The following is a 7,356-nucleotide window of genomic DNA, read 5'->3' on the forward strand; positions in this document are numbered from 1 at the left end:
CCAGCCCCGCCTCGGACCCGACCCCCAACCGCCCTCTCCTCTCCACCCAGCGTCCACTTGGAACCTGCCCCTTCCCTGGCCTCTCGCCCCCTCCCTCTCCAGCCACCCCCTTATGGCCCTCTCCCCGGGCCCACCCCTCCCCAGGGGCCGCTGGGTCTGGATGCCGCCTGCAACCCCGATCCCACAGGAGCCGCTGTGCCCCAGGCCCTGGCCTGTATCTGGTGCCCAGTACGGTGCGTGCAGCCCGAGGAGCAGAGGATCCTTTGGGGAAACAGTCTAGCCAGGGGTGGAACCTTCCAGACCCACATCTGCCCCAGGCCCCTATCTGTCCTCTCATCTCCCCTCTCCCCCACCCCCAATGTCCACAAATCCCCTGGGCCCGTCCCCTCTCTCTCTGGGCCTCAGAGTCCCCCTTCCCCTCCCATACAGCAGGGGTGGATGGGCACCCCCTTTCTCTCCAAGAGCAGGGTGTCCCCTCCTGCCCCTCCCGTGTGGCCACCTCAGCGATGGTCCTGCTGTCCTAGGTCCCACTGGCAGGCGGCACATCCTATACCATGTCCCAGTCCTGGACCCTCTCCCTCCAATGTGGAGCCCCCTTCCCCCAGCTACCAGCTGCCCTCCTAAAATTCCAGTGCTGACCACACCCTCTCCTGCCAGGAATCCTCGGGGCTCCCTGTTTATTTTATGTTTTATTTTTATGTTTTGAGACCAGAATTTTGCTCTGTTGCCCAGGCAGGAATTTAGTGGCGCAGTCACAGCTCACTGCAGCCTCAAACTCCTGGAGAGTAGCCGGGACTACAGGTGCAAGCCCACACCCAGCTAATTTTTATACGTATATATTTTTAGAAACGGAGTTGCACTGTGTTGCCCAGGCTGGTCTTGAACTCTGGGCTCAAATGATCCTCCCTCCTCAGCCTCCCAGAGTGCTGGGATTACAGGTGTGAGCCACCACATCCAGCCAGGGCTTCTCGTTTATTGAGACCAAATCCAAACTCTGGCTTTGATGGCAGAGACCTCAGCCCAGTTCCTCCAACACCTTGTTCTCACTCCACTGCCTGCTTCTGCCTAATCTCTGTCTTCCTCTACCTGCCTCCTTCGCCAGACAAACTCCTGATCATTCCAGGAAATTCGAGGGAAGCTTCTCTTGCCCCCCCGCCCCTGCCCCTAGGGATGTGGGTCCTCTAGGGGCTTCTCAGCCCTGTCCACAGCCTTTGGACCCAGCACTGATCACCCAGGCAGCACCAAGCCCTGGACTGGGCAGTGAGGACCCCGGGACATACAGGACCTGCTGCCACTGAGCACACAGCCAGAGGGGATGTAACTGATGATGGTGTGTGGATGTGTGTGGGTGTGTGCACACATGCAGGGGCTGGAGTGGACTGAGTAGCTGTCGCTCCTGCCCGGAGAAGAGGAGTAGCTGTTGCTCCTGCCCGGAGAAGAGGAGTAGCTGTCGCACCTGCCCGGAGAAGAGGAGTTGCTGCCTGCCTCCAAGCTCAGACCAGGCCAACCCCAAGCAGGCTGCTAAACTCACATGGAGGTGCAAAAATTTAGCACCAAGAAGCAGTATCTGATCTCACCCTCATCATCGAAATTTGCCCCCTGCCACCCCTCCAGGCCAATTCTGACTCCTACCTAAGCCAACCTCCACTCCTCAGCCTCCGGGCCAGCCTTTGACCCCTCCACTTCTCCCTTGACCATTGGGCTCTGGCCACACTGGCCTTTGAGATACATCAGACCCCCATCCACCACCACCACCATCTCGGGCCAAGGTGCCAGCTGTTCCCTCTGCCTGGGATGCACTTCCCTGTGGGATCACAAGACCGGCCGCTCTTCTCCACCTTCAGGGTTAGCCCTGAGGTGCCTTTCCTGCCTGTCTGTGTTGTAAGGTCTGAAATGTCAGTGCTGCCTTGGCATGGCTGAGCCACACAGGACCGCGATGTCCTGACCAACTGTTCAGCTATTCTCGCCAGATATGCCCCCTGCCTGGCAAGAGAAGTTGCTCTCCACCTGGCTGTCTCACCAAGCAACCAGACCAGCTGTACCCCACCCATCAGCCACAGACTTCACTTTCCTAGCTGCTGAGAAGTGATCGAAACAAGCCATGGCCAGGCACGGTGGCTCATGCCTGTAATCCCAGCACTTTGGGAGGCCGAGGCGGGTGGATCACCTGAGGCCAGGAGTTCGAGACCAGTCTGGCCAACATGGTGAAAACCCGTCTCCGCTAAAAATACAAAAATTAGCCAGGTGTGGTGGTGCAAACCTGTAATCCCAGCTACTCGGGAGGCTGAGGCAGGAGAATCGCTTGAACCCGGGAGATGGAGTTTGCAGTGAGCTGAGATTGCGCCACTACACTCCAACCTGGGTGACAGAGCGAGACTCCATCGAAAGAAAGAAAGAGAGAGAGAGAGGGAGGGAGGGAGGAAGGAGAGAAAGAAAGGAAGGAAGGAAGGAAGGAAGGAAGGAAGGAAGGAAGGAAGGAAGGAAGGAAGGAAGGAAGGAAGGAAGGAAGGAAGGAAGGAAAGAAGGAAGGAAGGAAGGAGAAAGAAAGAAAGAAAGAGGGAAAGAAAGAAAGAAAAGAAAAAGAAAAGAAAAGAAAAGAAGCCAATCACATCCTCCCAGGAGAACCAGGGGCCGCCTCACCCTGTTGTTACTACAAAGCCTGCTTCCCACAGCCCCTGGTTGTTCATTATGCTCCTAAGTGCAACCCCCGTGTGGCCTCGCACGGTGTACAGGGTCCTCCTCCCCTCATTGTGTGAGAATAGGTGAGCACTAAACTGTAGATCTCACCCACCCAATGTCACATGTTGTATGTTTGGCCATCTCATACTCCTTTTTTTTGAGACGGAGTCTTGCTCTGTAGCCCAGGCTGGAATGCAGTGGCCGGATCTCCGCTCACTGCAAGCTCCGCCTCCCGGGTTCACACCATTCTCCTGCCTCAGTCTTCCAAGTAGCTGGGACTACAGGTGCCCGCCACCATGCCCAGCTAATTTTTTGTATTTTTAGTAGAGACAGGGTTTCACCGCGTTAGCCAAGATGTTGTCAATCTCCTGACCTCGTGATCTGCCCGCCTCAGCCTCCCAAAGTACTGGGATTACAGGCGTGAGCCACGGCGCCTGGCCTTTTTTTTTTTTTTTTTAAACAGAGTCTCCCTCTGTCACACAGGCTGGAGTGCAATGGCGTGATCTCAGCTCACCGCAACCTCCGCCTCCTGGGTTCAAGCGATTCTCCAGCCTCAGCCTCCCAAGTAGCTGGGAATACAGGCAACCGCCACCACGTCCCGCTAATTTTTTTATTTTTAGTAGAGACGGGGTTTTGTCATGTTGGCCAGGGTGGTCTCAAACTCCTGACCTCATGTGATCCGCCCGCCTCAGCCTCCCAAAGTCCTGGGATTACAGGCCTGAGCCACTGTGCCCGGCCTAATGGGAGACGATGGCAGATCACCAGGCATTAGATTCTCATAAGGAGCATGCAACATAGATCCCTCACATGCGCAGTTTGCAATAGGGTTTGGGCTTCTCTGAGAATCTAATGCTGCTGCTGATCTGACAGGGGGTGGAGCTTGGGCAATAAAGTGAGCAATGGGGAGAGGCTATAAATACAGATGAAGCTTTGCTTATTCTTCCAATATCAGACCGGTGTCAGTCTGTGGCCCAGGGGTTGGAGACCCTTGATTTAGATCATGGGTGAACAGGAGTCAGTGAGGACACTAGCATGGCCCGGTCGTCCAGTTTGAGTGCATGGTACACAAAACACGGAGCATGGTCGTATTATTCCGTACACATCTGCTTCCTGTCTGCCTTCTTTGGGATGTGAGCCTCCCGTTTGCTGCTGGCCCCAGCCTCTGGCTCAAAGCAGGCACTCCTCACGCAGATTACTGCCTCACCAGCACACAGGAGAAGGCTCGCTGCTTAGAAGAGTCAGTTGATACTGTTCCATGAATTATACAAGCCTGAGTTAACAAAGCCATCACCAAAAACTAAATTATACAGATTTGCAATGAAACACATTATACAGGCTGAGTAGCCAAAATGCATTATCGGCTGGGTGCAGTGGCTCATGCCTGTAATCCTAGCACTTTGGAAGGCCAAAGTGGGTGAATCACTTGAGGTCAGGAGTTCAAGACTAGCCTGACTAACATGGCGAAACCCCATCTCTACAAAATACAAAAATTAGCTGAGTGTCATGGCAGGTACCTGTAATCCCAGCTGCTTGGGAGGCTAAGGCATGAGAATCACTTGAGTCTGGAAGGTGAAGGTTGCAGTGAGCCAAGAATGGGCCACTGCATTCCAGCCTGGGCAACAGAGCCAGACCCTGTCTCAAAAAAAAAAAAAAAAATGCCTAATCTAAAATGCACTTTCCAAAATGATCAGTGCAAGTGCAAGAAATGTTCCAGATTTTTAATTTTTCAGATTTGGGGATATTTGCATTATACTTACTGGTAGAATATCGTGTGTGTGTGTGAGAGAGAGAGAGAGAGAGAAAGGGGGAGAGAGAGAGAGAGTCTGGCTCTGTTGCCTGGGCTGCAGTGCAGTGGTGTGATATTTTCTCACTGCAACCTTCACCTCCTGGGTTCAAGCAGTCCTCCTACTTCAGCCTCCCAAGTAGCTAGGACTACAGGCACATGCCACCACATTTGGCTAATTTTTGTATTTTTGTAGAGACAGAGTTTCTCCATGTTGCCCAGCCTGGTCTCAAACTTCTGAGCTGAAGTGAGCCACCTGCCTCAGCCTCCCAAAGTGCTGGGTTTACAGGCATGAGCCATCATGCCCAGAGTATCTTTAATCTGAAAATCTGAAATCTGAAATGTCCTAGTGAGTGTTTCCTTTGAGCATCATGTTGGCACTGAAAATTTTTAAATTTTGGAGTATTTGTGGAATCTGGATTTTCAGATTAGAGATGCTCAACGTGTATTAAAAATATGGCTGGGCAAGGTGGCTCATACCTGTAATCCCAACAGTTTGGGGGGCCAAAGTGGGCAGATCATTTGAAGCCAGGAGTTCAACACCAGCCTGACCAACATGGTGAAACCCCATCTCTCCTAAAAATACAAAAAATTAGCCAGGTTTGGTGGTGCATGCCTGTAATCTCAACTACTCAGGAAGTTAAGGCAAGGGAATCACTTGAACCCAGGAGTCAGAGGTTGCAGTGAACTGAGATCACGCCACTGCACTCCAACCTGGACCACAGAGTGAGACGAATAAAAAAATAAATAGCAAAGGCGCTGGAAGTACTCACAACTCATCACTTCTTCATTTTGCTACATTTTACAGTTCTCTGTACTCTTGAGGTTATGTGTGGTGAAAATACTCTATAATAACACACATCTCTTCCTTACTCTGTGTTTAATCACTTCACGCCAGTAGGTTGAAATTACCCATGGGCGGAGTACAGTCGATTCCACTTTATCACTTGTTTTGAAAGCACAAATGTGTTCTGACACGATGGATGCATTAGGAATGATTTGAGCATAAAATCAAATGTTGTGTTCACTTATGTGAGAATTTTGTCTGCAAGAAACATTGGGTATGAATGCAGAAAACTGCACCTGGCTGACCCCAGCCACTTAGGAATGCACAAAACCACACCTGCACCCTCTTCAGCATCTGTGTGCTCCCTCAGTGCCTTGCTGTATGCCGGGAGCCACCCCGACCCTGTCTGAGGTTACAATATGCCGCCTGATTTCAGATAATCTCCTCCCAGCCCTTCACGGTAACTCACAGGCTGCCACCTCCCCACGCCCAGGTTCACAAGCGAGCCTTGGGTCTTTTCCAAGGTTCATACCGTATTTGTGTAATCTTTTTTTTTTTTTTTTTTTTTGAGATGGATTCTCACTCTGTTGTCCAGGCTGGAGTGCAGTCGTACAATCAGGGCTCACTGCAGCCTCAACATCCTGGGCTCAAGTGATCCTCCCGCCTCAGCCTCCGGAGTAGCTGAGACCACAGGCATGTATCACCATGCCCGGCTAATTTTTTTTGTATTTTTAGTAGAGACAGGATTTTGCCATCTTACCCAAGCTGGTCTCCAACCTCTGGACTCAAGCGATCCACCTGCCTCCCAAAGTGCTGGGATTATACAGGCGTGAGGCATTGCACCCGGCCATATTCTTGAAATTCATAACCATTTAACATTTATACAATGGCACTACCATTTTTAGTAGGTGCCTATGTTTTTTAGGTGTCATTGGTGACATTTAGATGGTTGTGCCGTGACCCATTTTCCCATGAGCCCTGTGGTTTGATTGTGTGTGTGAATTCGCAGTGTGAGGTCGTTTTTAGGAATGCCACTGTTGTGTGAGGGTGGAACCGGCTGCATTAGCCCCACGATAAGTGGCTGTTAAACATCTTCAAACATGCCTAGGATGGGTAGTTTTGCAGTTTGGATGGTGGATGAGGAAGATCGCAAAGACTGTCCTGTTGTCAGTGGGCATTTTTCTTCTCTTTCTTTTCCTTTTTCTTTTAGTTGAGACAAAGTCTCGCCCTATTGCCCAGGCTGAAGGGCAGTGGCACCATCTCGGCTCACTGCCAACCTCTGCCACCCGGGTTCAAGCAATTCTCGTGCCTCAGCCTCCCGAGTAGCTGGGATTACAGGCACATACCACCACGCCCAGCTAATTTTTGGGGTTTTTTGTTTGTTTGTTTGTTTGTTTTTTCAATAGAGATGGGATTTCACCATGTTGGCCAGGCTGTTCTTGAACTCCTGACCTCAAGTGATCTGCCCATCTTGGCATCCCAAAGTGCTGGGATTACAGGCATGAACCACTACGCCCGGCTCAGTGGGCATTTTTCTCCCACTTACCCAGCATGTGCCTGTGCCTGCCAGGTGCCCAGGAGATTGGATGTCAGGGCTGAAGACAGACAGACAGCCTGATGGTCTACAGGGGTCTGGGTCTTCTAGCACAGTGCCCCCCACAGGGTTCCTAGGGTCAGAGGGAGATCAGGCCATGCCTGTCCAGGACATTTCATATAAATGGAATCATACACTACGTGCACTTTTGTGTCTGCTTTCTCTCACTCAGCATCATTTTTTGTTTGTTTTTTTTAATGGAGTCTTGCTCTGTTGCCCAGGTTGGAGTGCAGTGGCGCAATCTCGGCTCACCGCAACCTCTGACTCCTGAGTTCAAGCGATTCTCCACCTCAGCCTCCCAAGTAGCTGGGATTACAGGCATGCACCACCACATCTAGCTATTTTTTTGTATTTTTAGTAGAGACAAGGTTTCTCTGTGTTGTCCAAGCTGGTCTTGAACTCCTGAACTCAGGTGATCTACCCACCTCGGCCTCCCAAAGTGCTGGGATTATAGGCATGAGCCTCTGCATCCAGCCAAAATATGCAATGACACCTGCCAGGAGTGAGGCAGGA

The sequence above is a fragment of the Colobus angolensis genome, unplaced genomic scaffold (assembly GCF_000951035.1).
Source record: "Colobus angolensis palliatus isolate OR3802 unplaced genomic scaffold, Cang.pa_1.0 Scaffold66, whole genome shotgun sequence".
Taxonomy (NCBI): domain Eukaryota; kingdom Metazoa; phylum Chordata; class Mammalia; order Primates; family Cercopithecidae; genus Colobus; species Colobus angolensis.